General features: G+C 41.5%; 1 protein-coding gene across 4 annotated transcripts in view; it reads left to right on the forward strand.

Moving 5' to 3' along the window:
• Positions 1 to 7,150: 7,150 nt before the first annotated feature.
• The window catches only part of GLT8D2 (glycosyltransferase 8 domain containing 2), a 34,850-nt gene continuing 21,706 nt past the window's right edge, over positions 7,151 to 20,294 (forward strand). The window contains exon 1 of one of the 4 annotated variants that reach the window (XM_036891296.2): positions 7,151 to 7,543. The gene's annotated coding sequence lies outside the window, so the exon portion shown is untranslated. The remainder of the gene's footprint in view (positions 7,544 to 20,294) is intronic. The other 3 variants (XM_036891295.2, XM_057486457.1, XM_036891293.2) reach the window with 3 other exon arrangements.

The raw sequence follows: 20,294 nt of genomic DNA on the forward strand, positions 1-20,294 counted from the left end.
TAATATATAATTTTTTGGGGGAAGAATTTCAACATATGAATTTGGGGGGACACACACATTCAGATTGTAGCAAGAGAATATGTCATTTGGAAATGCTGTCACAAGTAACAGAGTATCCAACAAATAGTGGCTGAATAAGGCTCTTAATTATCTTGCATGAAGAATCTGGGGTAGGTGGGGCCAGGGTTAGTTCAACAGTTAATGGTGTCATGGTTCTGGGTAGCAGCTATGAATTTCTCTTGGTCTCTCCTTTGTGGTCATAAGAAGGCTGTTGCAACTCTGGGTGTTGTGTCCTCACAATCATGCCGAAAGGCATGAAGCAGGAAGACAGCCAGGAAGGAGAAATATAACTCTTCTTTTACAGGGAGGAAAAGCATTTTACCAAGAAGCCACCCAGCACAACTGCCCTTCAGTTTCATTGGCCAAAACTGGGGCATTTGGCATATTAAGATTACAGGGCTGTAATGACATAAGTACTAAAATAATAATGGCTTTAAAAGTTTATGTTTCTTCCATATAATGAATTTTGGATGTGGTAATCCAAAGTCAGCATGGCAGCTGTGTTTCACCAAGTCCTCAGGAATTTGTAGACTTCATGGATTCAAATCCTTCCTTCCAACTCATGGTCCAAGATGGCTGCTCCAGTACTAGCTATTGCACCTACATTCCAGCCAGCAGGAAAGAGTAAGGAAAAGGAATGTTCTCTATCATTCTGGAATCATACATATTATTTTTGCTTACATCCCATAAAGCCATTATTTAGTCATAAGGCCACAGCTAATTGAAGGAAGTTTGGGAAACATAGTTTTTATTTAGAATGACCATGTGCCCAGCTAATAGTCAAGGTTCTGTTCCAGAGAAAAAAGAGGCAGTAGACACTGGGGGTCATTTTGCAGGAAGGTGGCTACAGGAGTCAGGGAAAATGGTGTTTGTTTGTTTGTTTGTTTGTTTGTTTGTTTGTTTTCAGTGTTGGAAATGAGAAGCAGGCAAGGAAGAGGAAGATTGCTAATTAGAATTGGTTGAGCTAACCAACTAGTCCTGCCTCAGCAAATGTTGAAATTTGATGGAGCAAGATCCGGGAGGATCAAGAAAAGATGTATTTAGAGATACATGTAGATTTATGTGTATACTGAGGGTTGAATATATTATATTTCTGGATTATAGATTATATAAATATTTATATTCTATAACTATATCATAGAAAGCAAACTTCTGTTGGATAATGCTGCTCTAGACTTTTGAGGTTACATTAGAGAGGATCCTTCATCTCTCAACATGTTCTCTTCAGTCCCACTCCCCCCATTCAAGCACCCATCATATACCTGGACTCTCAATATAACACAGGAGTTAGGGAATTAGGATGTGGCACCCAAGAGGCACAGCCACTCACTAGCTGTATAGTCTTGGACATATTGCTTATCCTCCTTGAGCCTCAGATTCTTTGTCTATAAAATGCAGATGGTAATAGCATCGATTTCTTAGTGTATTTTGAAGATCAAATGAGGTCATATATGTAAAGTACTGGCAAGTCTTTGCTTTCCGTGGTAGTGTAGCTCTGTAAAAATGACCATGCAAGCTGAAACTCTGCAAAGTGATCTTAATTCTCAGTGGGAAAAATTACAATTGTTCTGCAATCTTTAAAAGTCCATTTTAAAGGTTTAAAATGTAAAGATCTATTAAAACATTTTAAACACTCTTACTGGTTTTAAGCATCTAAGGAAATGAAAAAATAGTACACTTAATATTTGTCTTTAAAACTGTAACTTAAAACATTAGAAATACGGATAATTAAATGTGTTATTTTTTGTATAAAACTTATCCAGGGTAGTTTGAGCAGTGCTTAGTTTCTGGTCGTATAACTTGCTGTACGGAGTGAGCATCTTTTCTGTGACCTGGCAAATTGTCATACTCCTTTCTAAGTTCAGGTCGGCTTCCCGTATTTTGTCCTTTGCACTTGCAATGTCATGAAACGTCTTTGAGAGTGCCTTTAATGTGAATTTTTTGCCCATCTCACTTCCTCCAGAAATTTTCATCCTGTTCATCACAACCATTTTCCTTCTTTAGGTTCATCAAGGCACCCTTACTAAATTTTTCTGGCTGCATATCTAGAGTTGAATAGTGACAGTGTCCTCCCATGGCAGCTGGCTCTACTCTACCTCTGTTTACCTATGATTTCAACTTCGCTCCCACCGTTATCACTTTGTGTTTCTTTGCTTCAGTTTTAACTCTGTTGGCTAAATCTCTTATCCATTTCTGTGACATGAGTTTAGCATGGGGATTAAGGCAGCGACACACTTCCACGCTTTGGTCTCTGTAGATAAACTGAATAACAGATGTCCAGTGACCAATTACTGACAGAATGTCGAAGAAGAAACTTGACTGGTTACTAATCATGATATGGATCTGTTATTTGCATAGTGATTTTGTGGACTGAAAAGCTAGCAGCAAAGCTTGTCCTTTAGCAATTGCAGTTAATATACTGCGCAGCAGATTTGAAATGTGTTATTGGGGGACTGATGTTATTAAAGTAAATGGTAGTAACTGAAATTTGTGCTGGTGCCATGCAAAGCAAGGACTTACACAATGCATTTAGTAAGTGGTAGATTGTTTTACTTCTACCATCACTATTATTTTCATTCTATTACTACTGTTTCTACTCCTCCTGAGCCATAGGCCACTGAGGATTTAGTCCAAGAGGGAGTGGCTGGTACTGGTGGGGGCGGGGGGAGGGTGGGTTGTGGGGGGTACGAGGGGGGAGCTGCAGACAATGCTGTGTTTTCAGCCAAGAGTGTAAATTGCCATGTCCAAGGGATACCTTAATCTCAGTTGAAGACTCAGGCCAAGGGCTTATTGGCAGAGAAGGAGATTTGGAGAGCACCAGCCGGTAGCCAGAACTCAAGAGCAGAAAGCCCGGGCAGACACTGTTCTGAGATGAAGGAAGCAGATGGTGTCTGAGAGGCCTGTGCACACAGACGGCAGGGCTCCAGCCATGGGTCTTGGCTAGAGCTGTGGCCCCGGCATGGAGAGGGCAGCTGCCAAGAGCACGACAGGTCTCCAAGCCAGGTAGCTTACCCTGGTCACCACACAGGGAAGTGGAGCAAGAGCCAAGGAAGAAAACCAGTCCTCTTGTGTGGGTGAGAGGGACCCTAGGTGCAAAGTATCAGGTGCAGGAGCAATTGCTGCAGCTCAGGGGGTAGCAGGGAAGAGTCCGGAGCACCTAAGCTCAGGTAAGGAGATGACCCATTGTTGAGTCCCACCAGGCAAAAGAAACAAACTGGGGCTTCTGTAGTTGTACTTCCTGCTCCACGAGGGTGATCTTTGGAGCCCAGCGCTGGGAGACAGAGGTAATGGATAGAGGCTTGTTAGCCTGAGCCAGTGCAGCGATCCACTGTTACTACAGCACGCCTCCTCGTTTCCTTCCCATTGCTTTATCACCCTTCACAGACTTTATCTAAGACCTTACTACAAAGTATACACTCAGCCAGGGCAGACCCATGGGGTAAGAAGATAGGACTAACATTTGGCTTTCAACTAATAAGAAATAAACATGGAATAATAATGACTCAGCTGTACATTGTGTTGACGAATAGTACCACAATTTGAAGTGCGTATAGATCACACAAGACTGCATTCAGGCATTTAACTGAGATCTGACCAAAGTGACTTATTCACATAAGGGTTTCTTTTCCTCCTATACTTCTCATATACTTGTATGTTCCATAAGTAGTTCAGGGCTACTATGGCGACTCCCAGTGCCATCAGGGAGACAGTCTCCTCCTCTGTTCTGGCTCTACCCTCCGAATGTGCAGGGCTACTGAATCACACAACGCCAAGAGATCCCAGCCACATTGTACAAGGATACTTTCCATTTGCTTCTACAGATCTTCTCTCCACTCTTCTTCACCTTGGGTGCCCTGAGAGGCTGACCTAAATGCATTACATCATTTGAGCCCCCCTGCCCTCTGACTTCCAGTTGAGTTTGGCCAGTGGGAGGCACCGCTAACAGAGATTGTAAGGTTGGAGTAATTTGCTCCCTAGTCCCTTTCTTGTGGGCCAAAACAGGGTGCTCCTTTCAGGCAGCCCTGTCCTAACAGCTACCCTCTCCCAGTTGGTAACCACTCGCTTCCTCGGCCTTCAGGGCTAGAGGTGGTAGTGGCTCCCTGCAATGGCTAACCCCAGGCCACCCCACCATCTCTTCACCATGCTTCCCTAATGCGGACTATACCTTTTCAAACAGTGCCTTTTCTTCGGTCCCACCATCAGCCCATCAGAGTGGGCCATCTGTGCCCTGCAGGACCCTGCCTGACGCAACACCGCTGTCTCCGTGTGACCCCTTGTGGCAGCTTAGCCTGGGCCGTTGAGCCTCAGAGCTGCGCGATGGCTTCTCTCCTTCCAGCCAATGATGCTGGGTTTCAGGCAGGAAGAAAGGGGCACCAAACAGCTCTTTGCCAGGAAAACAACAGCTTTCTAGGAAGTCACAGCCAGCAGGCTTCTGCTCACATGCCACTCTAGCTGCAGGGCATCTGAGGAGGTATTTTTAACTAGCAATTGTTGCCTCAAAGAGGCAACATTTGTTTCTATTTGGAGGGAAGAAGCACAGATGGTTATTAAGTAGGCTACCAGCAGTGTTTGCAACTGTCATATCTCGTTTGGACTTTATAAAGAAAGTTAGAAATAACTTACTGTTACAATTCCTTTCCCTAGTTCATACCTTAGCGTGTCTTCATGTAACAATAATAGTAACTTCTATGTATTGAGTCCTTACTGAGTACTTTGTATGAGTGATGTCTTACAACCCTCAGGAGACTCCTGAGGCTTCCCAACTTTATAGATGTGGAAACTGAGGGTGAGGTTTTGAGTAACGTATAAGTGTAATGTCTGAGCTAGTGCTAGGTCTGTCTGTCTGTCTGTCTCCAGAGCCCAGGCTGGTAGTCAGTGCACTTAATCAGTGTGTCCCTTATATCCTGTGTCTCTTTCTCTTCTCCTCCATTCCTCCCCAGGAAAGAATCTGTGCATACAGTGTGAAAATCTAGATCATAGATAATAAGCCTCTTGTATCCTCAGAACATCACTCAGCATAAATAAAGGAGAAAGAAGCTGGATTTGGAGACAGTAGGGGATCAGGAAGAGAGTGTGCAAAGAGAGATTTGGGTTCATATGGAAGTTAATACGAATAATAATAAGCAAAATCTGTGGGGAAAAAATGTAATTATTATTTTAATTCTGATTCCCCCTCAGGAGCATTTGGTTGTCATACTCTGAACCTATAGTCACCAGCTCTTACACTGAATCAGGCATTTGAACACTGAGAAAACCCAGTCTTTGGAGGAAACTGGAGTGGGCAGGAGTCAGCCTGGAGTTCTCCCCACCACGATGCCTTGGGACATGTCTAAGGGACTGTCCTGCTGCTCCTGACAGCACATAACTCTGGAAGGGTAGTGGCAAGCTCTGAGCCAGGAAATGTTGATGTTTCTGCTCATGTGGATGCAGTAAGGACTGAAACAGTATTTCCAGCATACCTGTGCCACCACTGAACCTTGCGACTTTCCCAGGTGATCAATGTATAAAATGTATCTTTGCAGCAACTAAAAATAAATGTCTTGCAACCCTGTCTGTTAGCTAAATCACTGAGTAAAGCTATGGTTTAAAAGAGAGTACCTCTTGCTAGGAATAAAAGCAAAAGAGGAAATAATATAACATCAAGCCTGCTCCAAAGAAAAATTACACCCTTGCTGGATTATGTGAGAGCTTTTGCATAGGAGTATATAAGGAAATGTCACCAGGGCAGCCGATAATTCTTCACAAACAGTGACTTGTTGCTGATGGGTGTTCAAGTGAAGAATGCACTAACTACCTATGTAAAATAGCCTTAGAGTTGCAGCTAGAAACCCTAGTATTTGAAACATGCCTCAAGTAAGAAACAGTTGAGACGCATTTTACAGCAATTCCAGTCCTGGCTTTATCACTAACTCGCTTTGAGAACTTGGACTTAAACTTGCTCAAAACTTGAGTTTGCTAATCTGGAAATTGGAGCTAACAACATCTCCTCGATTTACCAAACAGGAATGTTGTGAGAATAAAACAAAATAGAAGATGGGAAAAGGCTTTGTTGCTGTTCAAATGGAAGCTATTCATGCTACTCCGACTCTCCAAGTTCAAGTATGAAAAAACCCACTAAATCCTTTAGCGCTGTACTGTTCGATACAGTAGCCACTAGCCATGTCAGCTGTTGAGTACTTAAAATGTGACTTGTACAACTAAGTACTTGACTTTTAACTTTTACTTTGTTTAATTAATTTAAACAGAAAATCTGGTACTTGATTCAGTTATTGGAAAATGTTTATGTTTGGGACAACCTGAGAATATGGACTTACTTTTTAAACTGTCGATTTTATGCAATTTAAATACATATCAGTTGTTTCTGATGAAACAGTGTTTGAATTCAGATGTGCTACAGGTGTATAATACACATCAGATTACAGACTTAATGCCAAAAAAAAATGTAAAATGTCTTGTTAATGTTTTGTATTAGTACATGTTGAAATATTATTTTGTACAGATGGGGTTAAATAAAATATTTCATCAAAATGAATTTTACTTCTTTGTACTTTTCTTAAAGTGACTACTAGAAAATTCAAAATTACAATGTAGTTTGCAGTTATTTCTATTGGGCCACACATGTTAGAAGTGAGTAGTGAGCCAGAAGGATCCTCCTTCCCTTACAGGTACTAGAGAGGAAGGCCATCGCAGAAATAAATTCCATGATCGCAGGCAAAGGGCTGACACCATTTCCTGGGTTTCTGAGAATTAATGGCAGAAACACAGAACAACACAGAGCTGGGTGGGGTTGATTCCCTGCCTGATTCCTTTCCATGTTCAGGCTCAAAACACCATTTTGAAACTTCTGTCACTATCTTTGCTTTGGTAGAATGAGACAGTAATTGTTATTTTGGGCTTTGATTTGGGGACGGTAGCATTTTAACGACTAGGAGAAACTAGTGGCAGTGAAGATACTCTTAAAATCAGAGAGAACTTACATTTTTCACGTATGCTCTTTCAAAGTTTACCTCTTGGTAGAAATTCACCCTCTAACCATTTGCTTTTCTCCTGTTTTGAATCTTTTCCTCCAGAGCAGCCCTGTTTTCTAAATGATTTGCATGCAGACTGCTGGAGCAGGTCGCGAGAGGAAGTCTGGCATCTGAGTCGGCCTGCCAAGCACATCTGGAAGTGGTTTCGGGGCCGCCTCGCTCCGCCAGCGCAACGCCAGGATTCCCAGCTGCTGGGCGCAGGGGTGGAAGGAACCTCGAATCGCTCCAAAGTCAACGCAAGCAAAGGGGGTGGGGTGGGGGAAGAATACAATCTTGAGAACGTAACATTGGCCTTGGGGCTCTCCAGCCCTTTGGGGGTTCCAATGGGATCTTAGGAGCAGCCGCAGCAGCAGCAGCGTGAAGGGCAGCAGCCCCGGGCCAGCCACGATTCGAAAGCTTTGCCTCGCAGCTCTTCTGGACGAAGGAGCCCAAAGCCTGCCTTCCCCGTTCACCAGGTAAACAGAAATTTACAGTCGGTGGCAGCCTTTCCATCTTACTCTGGCCTGCCTGCAGCACTCCTTTATTTTGCTATAGTCTCAAGAAAGTAAATTAGAAGTAGGCTGTCCCACACGATCTCTGCCTCAGGAGTCCCCCCAGCCTATGTTTGTTGCATGCCAAATGGAACTTTTTTTTTCTGCCATCAGCAAATTCAAGAGACTCAATGTGCAAGTTTATCACATCCTGGACTGCTTTAACAGACCTGGGTTTATCTCCCCCTGACCCCCTACCGAATAGTGTGATTTACTATTTTCAGTTTTTAAGCTCAGAAATCAGCAGTTAGCTAGGAGGGGGATGATGCTAGCATTTTAATGCAGGTATGTTTCTGAGCCACAGAAGGTTTAACTGAGATGTGATTCATGTTTTTGGAATCTGTCTTAGGAAGCTGTTCCAATCCCCACCCCACCCCCCTAAAAAACTGGCAATCGTGGAAACTTAAATGAGGCTTATTGTAAATATAGTAGTCACAGTGTTCGAGTTGAAAATGCTTTTTTTAAAACATTTTTAAAGCATAACATTCAAAGTTATGTCTGATTATGCTCACTTTCTGAGCTAATGTAATTCATTGGATAAGCCTGGTGTATAGCCTGAAACATTACTTACGACATAAGAAGGTATAGTCAACACAAGAGTAAAAAGACAGAGGAAGAAGTTCTAGCCCAACAGCTAGAGGACTGAGTTCTTCTCCACAGCGCATGTGATGATATTTATACATGAATCTATCTGAACACATGCGCTGTGGAGAAGAACTCAGTCCTCTAGCTGTTGGGCCCTGTGCAGCCAAATATCCAACGTGACATTGGTTGGCTGGTTTTATTTTTTCCTCCAAATGTCTTGGTGTTTCATTTCTGCAGAGTATCCTTTCCGGGTTGCATAATGCAATTCCAGTCCTCCATCCAAGGCAGTTAGTAGAGAGCAGGGCAGTGCAGCGGTGAGAATGTGGGCTTTGGGGACAGACTCACAGAGCTAAATCTGCACTGCTACTTACAAGCTGTATAAGCTTTGACTCAAGCTTTAACTTATCTGTGCCTCTATTTCCTCATCTGTAAAATGGGAATTGAGTGACATCATATGTGTAAAGGACATAACACAGGATCTGCAGGGTAGTGAGACCTCGGGGAGGGTTAGCATGTCTGGCGGTGCTGCTGTTGACGCCGGTGATGATGAACGTGAGCATGCATCCTGCCTTGGGCGCAGCCCTGCTTTTGGCACATTGTTCCCTCTGATAGTCGGGTCACCTTATGTGTTGTCTCTCCAGGGCCCTGCTTTCTTCCTTCCTCCCTTCAAACACCCCTCCTCCACCCTTTTTTTTCCACTCTGGCTTCCTTTATTTCTTTGCTCTCCCTCTTTTCTTGCTGAGGGAAAAACATGCTTATTAAGCCACAGTCTTCATAGTTTTCATTTCTAGTTCTGAGGGAGCATGTTTCTGAATACATCTTTTGTTCCAGCATTTGCCAAAGAATGTTCTAAAGAACATAGTCCTGTTGGAAAAATACACTCTGTGAACTATATCACCTCAGAAATCACAAGGCCTAATGACAAATTAAAGGTCCTGAGAAGTCCTGCAGTAGAGAAATCTGCTTAAGGTTATTTAACACAGTGGTTCCCAGTTGGCCCCTGAACCATTTTATCATTTAACATTGATGAACATTTCTCAGAGCACACTAGGCAATATCTGATTCTGGCCACATTTGTTTTCATTTTGGTTTCTCTTATGGACATTCTACTTCATGCCTCCCCTGCTGAACACCCGGGAACATCTTGTTCTTCCTCGTTTAGTTAAGGACATATGATTGATCACATGTGCCATATGGAAATATGGAAAATCTGGCCCATAGTGGACAGCTGAGATCAGTACACTTTTTCTGCAAAGGGCCAGAGAGGTGACTTTGCAGACCATATGGTCTACATTACAACTACTCAGCATAGCCATGGACAAAACATCAAAGAATAAGCCTGGTTATGTTTCAGTACAATTTTATTTGTAAAAACCAGTGGTGGGTAGGATTTGGCCCAAGGACCAGAGTTAGTTGACACCTAGTCTAATGGCATTTTGTGAAAAAAATGCTTCATTCCAACTCAGGCAAAAGCAAGCTAGTGCTCCCCAAACTGAAGACTCCCTCATCTGGCTTCCCTGTCCTGTATATTTTAGTGGATCTTGAGTAGACTTTTCATGCAATAGCAAAAAGGTAAGAAGGCCAGATTTGTTTTGTTAGAGGCCAAATTCCTGACTTTGTCCTTATTTCTCTTTTCTTCAGGTGAGCCCATGCTCTTGGCCTGTTCGTGGCCCTGTAGCCTGCATGGTTTAAGACAAAGTGCCCTATTAAATGTGTTTTATGCATGTGGGAAGTTCAGGGTGAGAGTCTTGTGGAATTAAGTTAAATCAAGAGCTTATGTCAGTTGCGTGACACATAGTGGTAACAATCAGCGGTGGAAGTGGTTGGCTGTGGCATCTATTAAGGTGGTTAAGAATGTGAATTTGGCAGACTGCCTGGGTATGAATCTCTGCCACTTGTTGTTTGGGTCACCCTTGGCAGGTCCCTTAACCATCCTGACTTTTAGTTTCCTTATCAGTAAATTGGCAATAATAACCTTATAGGTTTGTTATGCGATGATCAAATTAATTACTATATGTAAAGGTCTTAAAACAATGCCTGGCACATAGAAGCTGCAAAGTAATTATTATCTATTATTACTGTAGGTTATATGATTTCATCTGAAGAACAATCCCATTTTACAGATTGGATTTTGTAAGGTGATGAAGATTATGCAGCTAAGAAATGGGGCAGAACCAGGATTCTAAGTCAGCTCTGTCTCATGACAAAGCCCATGTTTCCACTCAGGTACATCCCTGTGAGGTTTAAGTCATTCAACAATATCTTTTAGGAACCTTCTTTTGTATCTTCCCTTTTGATTCCTATTGCTATTCCTTTCCAGGTACTTTTCTGTACCTCCTTACCTAAACGCATGGCAGATATGATTCATCAATCACAGTGCTTTTTGTCTTCCTATTGAGTCTGGTAATAGCTTTAGATTCCTTCTCTATTTAGCAATCCTGGAAGCACCTACCAACTGAATATAGTTGGCATGTAAAATAAAACTTAGGGGCTCTGATTTTGAAAACATTTTTCTGGAATCCTTCCCACTTTTGCCGTCTCTTCCAAGGCAGAGCTAATGTAGCCACTTCCAGGTCTTGAAACATTCTTTCCAGACTTGGGCACAGGTCTAAACTCATTGGCATCTGTTCAAACAGCTCTCCATGCCAGGTCTCCAGGGGCCAGTTTCTGAACTTAACGGATAGTTTTCAGGTCTAGACCAGTTCCCTAAGTTCTTCTTTTCTTCCTAGTCACAGGCCCCAGGACCTCAGCCTTCTATCCTCCCTTCTTTGAAGCTGGCACCATGTGCCTTGTCTAATGAATTCCTCATCTCACACTGGCTTTCAGATGACTCCCCACTGCCATCTTTCTTGTTGTCTTGAAGACAAGCCTACAGGCTCTTTAATGCTAAAGGTTTGGCTATTCATTACTAGGGAAACCACAACATGTAGGTCACTTAGCCTAGGAAGCTTACAAAGGTACATGGGACATGGCTCTAGGGCTCCTCACTGTGAAGATAAGAGAAAGATCAATGAGACCAGACTCTGTTTTTATTTCTGGAATGAGACCATCAACAGTCCCTCCTGGTTTTCTTTCTTAGTGAAGGTTTGCTGATCCTTTTCTTCCTGGGACTGGAGAACAGAACAAGAGCCTCTTTCCCTTCCTTTTTCCTCCCATTTCTCACCCATTCATTCCACACACATTTGACATACCACAGGTACGCTAGGCACAGTCCCTGTCCTCAATCATCTATCTCACGGTCTTGTGGAGGAGATGGGCACACCCATCCCATGAGGACACAGCATTCTGAGAGCAGGGGTAGAGGCAAGAATGGAGATCAGGGGAGCACCCAGGCAGGGCACTCAGGTAAGGCTTCCTGAAGGAGGTAGCACCTATATTGCATTTTTAAGCACAAGTAACAATTTACTTGGGAAAGAGGAGAGAAAAGGGCATTCCAGGTAGAGGACACATGTGAATCCAGAGGCAAGTCCAGAGAAAAGAACAGATTTGGGTGTGTAGGACAAGGAGAGCTGGAAACTAACCTTCAAGCATTTCAGCTTGCGTGGAACGCACGGCACAGAGGACCTATAGAACTTAAAAAGAGGGAGAAATAAGAAATAAAGTGAACATGTCAACGTGTTATCACTTGGTGAATCTGGTGTAGGATATATAAGAGTTCATTCTTTCAAATTTTTGGTAGACTTGAAATGTTTTAAGTGATAAGAAGGAAAGGAAAGTCAAACAAAAAAATTTAGGTATTCAAACTGCATGTATGTTTCAAATTAGTTTAATTATCAAACAACAAAAATAGTCACTATGGCAGCTCTACAGAAGAGACTGGAGAAGGAGCGAGAGCAGAAATTCTAGGCGCAGGAAGGCCAGGCAGGCAGTTACTGCAGTTGATGAATGAGAACAGGCAGGGCAAAAAGAAGATGCATTTAAGAACTACTTAAGAGGTGGTTTGTAGGAATTGGTGATTGATTGAGGGATTTGGAAGAAGAAATTGAAGGGGATGCTCAGAGCTCACCAAAAGGAGAGTTTCTATGGGGGAGGCACTGATTTCAGTTGTGAACACATCAGGTCTGAGGTATTTGTGCAACATCAAGCAAAGAGGGGTCATGCATTGATCCCTTCTGTCTGTAAGCAGTTTTGAAGTTCTATTTTGCCAGGCATATGCATATGCCAGTCTTAGCATATGGCAGTGAACAAGATAGACACAGTTCCCTGCCTTCATGAAGTTTACAATCTGTTATTGGGAAGGCAGATGATAAGCAAGTAATAACACAGACATACGTTGATGGTAGTAGTTGCTGAGGAGAAATAGTATGTGGGGATAGGCTTTTTGGCGAAGAGTCTGAGGGAAGTGAAGGAGTGAGGTACATGGATATCTGGGAGGAATGTTCCAGGTAGAGGGAACAGCATTCCAGGTGGATGGAACAGCAAATGTAAAGGCCCTGAGGTCGGAGAATATCTGGCAGGAGGCCTTGCGATCATGTGAGATCTTGTAGGACACTGTAAGTACTTGGGCTTTTACTCTGAGGCTAGGGTGGAGGCAGTGCAAGTGGTGAAAATTATGGATATATTTTGAACAAAGAGGATTTGTTGTTAGTCTATAAATGGGGATGAGAAGCAGAGGAGGTCAAGGATAACAGCAAGTTTATTTTTTTCTGGAACAATTAGAAAAATTGAGATGCCATTAACTGAGTTGGGGAAGATTACAGGAGGCACATGTTTTGGGGGAAATATTAGGAGCTCAGTTTTGCACATGTGGATGCCTTCAAGTGGAGATGCTAAACAGACAGTTGGCTTTTGGAGTCTGGAGGTCTGTGCTGGAGACTAATTTGGAAGTTGTCAGCATGCAAATGGTATTTAAAGCCGGGAGACAGGGTGAGGCTCCTAAGGAGAGTTTAGAGAGAAGAAATCAAGAAGGGAGTTCTGAGGTATTCCAATGTTTGGAAGTTTGGGAGACAGGGGGACCAGCAAGAGATTGAGAATGAGCAGTCAAAGAGGTGGTGGACAAGCAGTGGAGTGTGGAGCCCTGCAGTCATGCATAGGACACATGTAAAGAAAGAGAGAGCTGGCAGGTGGTCTGCACCTCCCAGACACCCAGGCCTCAGCCTCACATAGGAATGAGTCCTAGGGTGCATTTCTTCATGCGCAGCAACCATGTTAACCCAGAAGATGCTCTGCCAGGCTCAGCCCCAAACGTTCCAGTTTCTCTTGGCGCCAGCCTCTTATCCTGCCCAGATTTTAAGACCCCCTGCAGCCACTCCCTCCCACTCTCTGCCCTGACTTCCTCCCTCAGTTGCCTACCTTTTTACTCAGATCCTTCCCCCAAATCCACAATCAGCTCAATGAGGAGCTGCAAACATTTTTTGATCTATGAGAATGCTTTTGACAGCAAGTACCAGAAACATCAATTTACAGCAGCATAAACAGAAAGTGCCACCATCAGAGATGAGATTAAATTGTGAAGAGGGAGAAAAAGATGCCAGCATACCAAAATATGGCATGCCAAATATTTACACAATTCCATATTTTTAAAAATTTAGCAAAACAGGCTTTCATTTGGAAATACATGCTTCTCAGGGACTCCACTCCTGCCCTGTATCCTAAAAGCAGCTTAAGGTTTCCTACAAGGACCTGCTTCAGAAATTTCCCTCCTTGGCTCACCACTGCTGTGCCTTGCAATTAGATGTGCCATTATCAGTTTCCCGAAGTCTCTTGTTTCATCGTAAAGAGATTTTAGAGTTGACAACATGCTAGATAGGAGAAAGATGAGCCCCCTGCTCAAATGAGTCAGTTACTGAACCTCTCTGAGACACAATTTCCTCATTTGAAACATGAAGATAGTAATATATCCGCCTGAAAAGTGTTGTAACCATTAAAGGAGATAGTGTATCCAAATGGTCACCATAGAGCTGGGTGCAAATTAAGCTTTCAGTAAATGAGAGCTATTATTATTATCTGCCCCCTGCAAAGTTGTCTCTTTATGTGCACACCATTTGGGCCATGGGGTATGTATTTATTAGTAAGGACTCCTGTGTACAAGAAACTGAACCTCATTTCAAAGCAATTTAAGGGAAAAAAGGAAATCTACTGGCTTAGCTAACTGGCACACCCTGGGAAGAACTGGCATTGGGGACAAGGGTTCATATCCTTTGGGTCTTCCCCTCATGGGCTCCTGTGGTACTAGGCGGCCTTCTTTCATGAAGGAGGGCAGAGGGGGCATGTGGCCAAAGACCCTTCCAGGCTGACATCATCTCAAAAAGTTAGCTGAACGCATATCATCTAAAATCATAAATGCATAAAAAGTACCTGAAACCAACCTCTGAAGAATTCTACATGCATTTCAACTTGACTCTTTCCCAGGTGCAAGAGAGGACAAGAAGGGCCCTGCACATAGTCTATATTCTGGGATAGTCAGAGACGTTGCAGCTGGGTCTTTACAGTCAATTAAAGACTTGAATCCGATAAATACCTTTAGAAGCATTTCCCTAGATCACTGCCAACAACTTTTCACAACACTTTGGTTCACTGAGAGACCCAAGGGTCCTATGAATCCCACCTTGATGACCTCCACAGGCTGTCATGTTGCTGGTTTCTAAAGGTCATTATTCCCTGTTTGCTGACTGCTGCCCCAATCAAACATCAAGTTCAGAAGTTACTTTGAAGGGCCCTAATTAAGAAGGATCAACTTAATTTAAAAATAAACTGAGTTTTCAAGACAAATTGTTAGTGATAGCAAATAAACCTTTTTTTTTTTTTAAGGTAAAGGAAATCACTTTCCAGCTCCTGGGTGGATTGGCAAAATGTCACAAAAAAAGTGAATGAACATATAAATGTGACAAAACTTAATTAAAAATTTCCAGACTAAAATGAATGTTATAGCTAAAATTCATTTCCAGTGGGTAGCTTCATTTTCATCAAAACTTTCCAGCTGTCCTCTGCTTCTCTTAATGCCCACTGCTTTTTCTAATAAATATAGAATATTAGAATAAACATATAGGTAAATTGTGAATAGGGACAATCAGGAAGCAGAATTATTACAGGTGTATTTTGAGAACACAGAGTTTGTTATCTTTCTTGGATTTCAGAACACAAATAGAATACTCCAGAATATTGTGCAAAGACAGGATTTGAATTTGGGGAAATGTTTGGTTGAAACTTTTTCACAGTGTATCAGCTTTTCTCTTGCCTCCTTAAGAGAGAACATTATTCTCTTTGCGAACATTGTTGAATCTTTATTTGATGATATAGCTAGTGCACTTTCTAGCCACTGATAGCTGTCCACATCTGTAATCCTTATAAACAGTGTAGGAAAGAACGCCAAACTTGTGTTGAGCCCTCTCTTCCTTCTTTTAGACACACGTCATCCTCTTGATTCAATCTCCTTGACAGAGCTCAAGTCTCCCTTTGGACACTGAAGCTGGAATGAAATATTAAAGAAAAAAGTCAATTCAGTAGTAGAAAGGGCAGTTTTCTCAATAAATAGTGCTGGAACAATTGGAGTACCTATATGCTAAAAAATTAATTTTAACCTATACCTCATGCCATTCACAAAAATGAATTCAAAATGTAAATGTAAGATAAAACTACAAAACTCAGAAGAAAGTAAGGAAAAATTTATTATGACCTTGTGTTGGGCCAGAAGTTCATAGATAGTACACCAAAAGCATGGCAATCTATAAGAGACATATGACATCCATAAAGGAAAAATAATTGATAAATTGACATCATCAAAATTAAAAACTTTTGCTCTGCAAAATTCACTGTTAAGAGAGTTAAAGACAAGTCATGTATTGGGAGAAAGTATCTGCAAGTCATATGTCCAACATAAGAATTGTATCTAGAATATGTAAAGAATTCTCAAAATTCAAAAATTAGAAAATAATGACCCAATTCAAAAGTAGGCACAAGATTTAAGCAGACACTTCACTAGTGTCTAGGTCAGGGTTCTCCAGAGAAACATAACCAATAGGGTGTACACATATGTAAAAGAGATTCATTATAAGGAATTGGCTTGTGTGATTATGGTGACAGACAGGTCCCAAGATCTGCAGCATGAGAGGGCAAGCTGGAGACTCAAGAGAGCCAATAGTATAGTTCTAGTCCAATTTTGAACACTGGAGAAGCGTTGGTGCAGATCCAGACTGATGGCTGGAGACCCAAGTAGAGCATATGCTTCAATTCAAGTCCAAAGGTAAGAAATAGCTAATGTCCCAGTTCAAAGATTGTCAGGCTGGTGAAATCTCTCTTCCTCAAAGGTCAGCCCTTTTGTTCTATTCAGAACTTCAGCTGTTGGATGAGGCCTACCCATATTGGAAAGGGCAATTTTTACTTAGCCTACTGATTTACTGTAAATCTCATCCAAAAATCTCCTCACAGAAACACCAAGAATGTTTGACCAAGTACTCATGGCCCAGTCAAGCTGACACAAGTTAACCTTCACAACTATACACAGATGGCAAATATACACATGAAAAGATGCTCAACATCAGTAATCATTAGGAAAGTGCAAATTAAAAGCACAGTGAAATACACATATTAGAACAGCCAAAATAAAAAATATTGACCATTCCAAGTGCTGACACAAATGCCAAGCAACTGGAATTCTCTTACATTGCTGGTTGGAATGCAAAATGATGCAGCCACTCAGGAAAACAGATTAGTATTTTCTTATAAAGTTAAACACACATCTGCCAAATGACCCAGCAAACCACTTCTAAGTATTTACCATAGAGAAATGAAGACTTAAAATCACACAAAAACATGTTCAAAAGTGTTTAACAGACACCTTATTCATAAATCATAACTGGAAACAACTCAGATGTCCTTCAAAGGGTGAATGGATAAACAGTGGTATATCCATACAATGGAATATTATTCAGCAATAAGAAAGAACAAACATATACTCAACAGAAAATATGAATCTAAAATGCATCCTGCCACACAAAAAAGAGAGCCTCAAAAAATTGCATACTGTATGATTCCATTTATATGACATCCTGGAAATGGCAAAACTATAGTGACAGAGATCAAATCAGTTTGTAGGGACCAAGTATTGGCCAGGGTTTGCCTACAAAAGGGCAGCAAAGGGAATTCTCTGAGGGTGTTGGAATTGCTCTCCATCCCATTTCTTGCAATTATTACAGGAATGTATGGATGTATTAAATTCACAGAATTATACAACCAGAAAAGTAGATTCTCCTACATGTAATTATTTAAACAATTATAAATCAGCAAGTCAGATTTGGAAGCTGACCTGATAATATGCTTTCAATAAATTACACATGTCACAGAAAGGAAACCTATTTTAAAAAAAGAAAAAAAAAGTAGACTGAATATTTATTTTATAGCCATTTGTGTGTCTCTGGGTGAAGCACTCTAATTACAGAAGTTTACAATACAAAATTTATGAAGATCCAGGAGACCACAAAGAAATAACTTTGTCAACATGCATCACTTGTCTTGGCAGAAAAATAGTTCTCATAAGGCCAAATATTTATTCTCTAAATAAGCATCTGCTGTTAAAAGAAGTTGTTTCTCAGATGGCCAAAAGGCACAAGAAAAGATGCTCCACATTGCTAATCATTATGGAAATGCAAATTAAAACCACAATGAGATTTCACCTCACACCAGTTAGGATGGCCAATATCCAAAAGACAAGAAACAACAAATGAAGGCGAGGATGCGGAGAAAGGGGAACCCTCCTACACTGTGGGTGGAAATGTAAATTGGTTCAACCACTGTGGAAAGCAATATGGAGGTTCCTCAAAAAACTAAAATAGAAATACCATTTGACCCAGGAATTCCACTTCCAGGAATTTGCCCTAAGAATGCAGCAGCCCAGTTTGAAAAAGACAGATGCACCCCTGTTTATCGCAGGACTGTTTACAATAGCCAAGACATGGAAGCAACCTAAGTGTCTATCAGTAGATGAATGGATAAAGAAGATGTGGTACATATGCACAATGGAATATTATTCAGCCATAAAAAGAAAAGAAATCCTACCATTTGCAACAACATGGATGGAGCTAGAGGGTGTTATGCTCAGTGGAATAAGCCAGGCGGAGAAAGACAAGTACCAAATGATTTCACTCATTTGTGGAGTATAACAAAGCAAAACTGAAGGAACAAAACAGCAGCAGACTCACAGACTCCAAGAAAGGACTTGTAGTTACCAAAGGGAAGGAATTGGGGAGGGTGGGCAGGGAGGAGGGAGGGAGAAGGGGATTAAGGGGTATTATATTTCACAGTCACAATATAGGTAGGTCACGTGGAAGGCAATACAGCTCGGAGAAGACAAGTAATGACTCTATAGCATCTTACTACCCTGATAGACAGTGACTGCAATGGCAGGGGGTGGCGAGGACTTGATAATATGAGTGAATGTTGAAACCACAATGTTGTTCATGTGAAACCTTCAAAGATTGTATATCAATGATACTTTAATAAAAAAAAGTTGTTCCTAGAATACATCTAGTTGATAGGTCCCTTGGAATTTGAATTTGTCTCATGCAGAGTCAAGGGCTGCATGTAAAAAATTGGCCCGGTAGAAAATGAGAATGAATGATGATGTGACAGGATTTATCCTTGCTGATCAGAATATAATGCATCTTTGTGTGTCTGTGTGTGTATGCGTGTGTGTGTTTAGAATCTCCTGTACATATCTATTTGTTTATTTGTGTGAATAGATAACACATTCACATGATTCGACATTCTGTAGGTGCCAAGGCTGCTGCTTTTTAGAACACCATTTGGGCCATTTATAGCAGCTGCCCATTTTAATTGCTCAGTGCTGAGGGCCATATTGGTTATTAAATAAGTTCAGTATAAGCCCTGTAAGAATATCAAGTGAAAAGTCTCTGTTTTATATCCTGGCTTCATCTTTATTTTCTGTAGCCTTCAATACAGAGACAGAGAACTTCAACATTGGTTTATATGAAATTGCAAAAGGGTGGGCATTTAAATTACTTCCAACAGTGTACAGCTATGGAAAAGAGGCAAAGCTTATCCCCTCCAGTCTGTCTCTGGCATCCCTTAAGCCTTCCTTTGAGGACTTTCCTTTCCATTTGCGCTCCTCACCGCTGACAGTCACCCTGAGAGTCAGCCTGTCCCTCTCCTGATGTTTGCCTGGGACCCGTTTCCCATCCTGCTGTGCATGTCCCTTGGAGTATCATGCAGTGTGTCAGGGGCTGTGAAAAGCCTCAGATCAAACCTGGCACATCTTCCCAGAAGAGCAGTTTTTCTAGATGATAAAACATTCAAACCATCACTTTCCTATGATATTTTAACCTACATGTCAGTTGAGTTAGCCTAGCCTAAGGGTTCTAACCTTTAATTCAGGGACACACAGACCCTCAAAGTGTTTATGGGTACATTTCAATAGATTTCATGTACTTAAATGAGAAAAAAACTGTTATCTTTATTGTCACTAAATTTAATTGAAACTGAAAGTTTCCTTCAGTTGTAAATGTGGGCAACTCAATACCTGTGATTCATCACCAGGAGAAATCAGGTATTTTTGTTTTACATTTCAGTTGTTAACAGATACCTCACACTTTTTAAAGCTCATCACCACTTAAAGTTACAGTAACTATTATATCTGCTGGTAGTTCATGTTGCTTGATAAAGAAGCAGATATATTGCTATGTCACAAGTTTGGTTTTGTTTCCCAATATTCTGATAGCTTCCTTTCCTTTAAAATTTTGTGATTGGTTTTCTTCATAATACAATCTATTTTGTAAGCTTTTAACAACATTTTTCTAAGAACACGTCAGTGGGCTTCACCAGACTTCCAGAATGTCACAAAGGAGATTAAGATACCTGTCATAGATTTGGAGATTCAAATATGTTGACTCATCTTGCCTCCACCCATATCCCCCACTCCACAATTCCTGCAAATTCCTGATGGCTTACATTCTTATGTCCAGTGCCTACAAAAGTTTATCTCAGTTGCATCTCTCCCAATCCTCCACATCAAAAGGGGAACATGGCCCCCTTTCCTTGATTTCTCCCAAATACATTGATACATGCATTTAGATCCAGGAGGAAAAGCAGTGTGGAGATAGGGTGAGGATTAGAGGGTGCAGAGCCTGGCAGACAACTG

Source organism: Manis pentadactyla, chromosome 10 (genome assembly GCF_030020395.1).
Source record: "Manis pentadactyla isolate mManPen7 chromosome 10, mManPen7.hap1, whole genome shotgun sequence".
Taxonomy (NCBI): Eukaryota; Metazoa; Chordata; class Mammalia; order Pholidota; family Manidae; genus Manis; species Manis pentadactyla.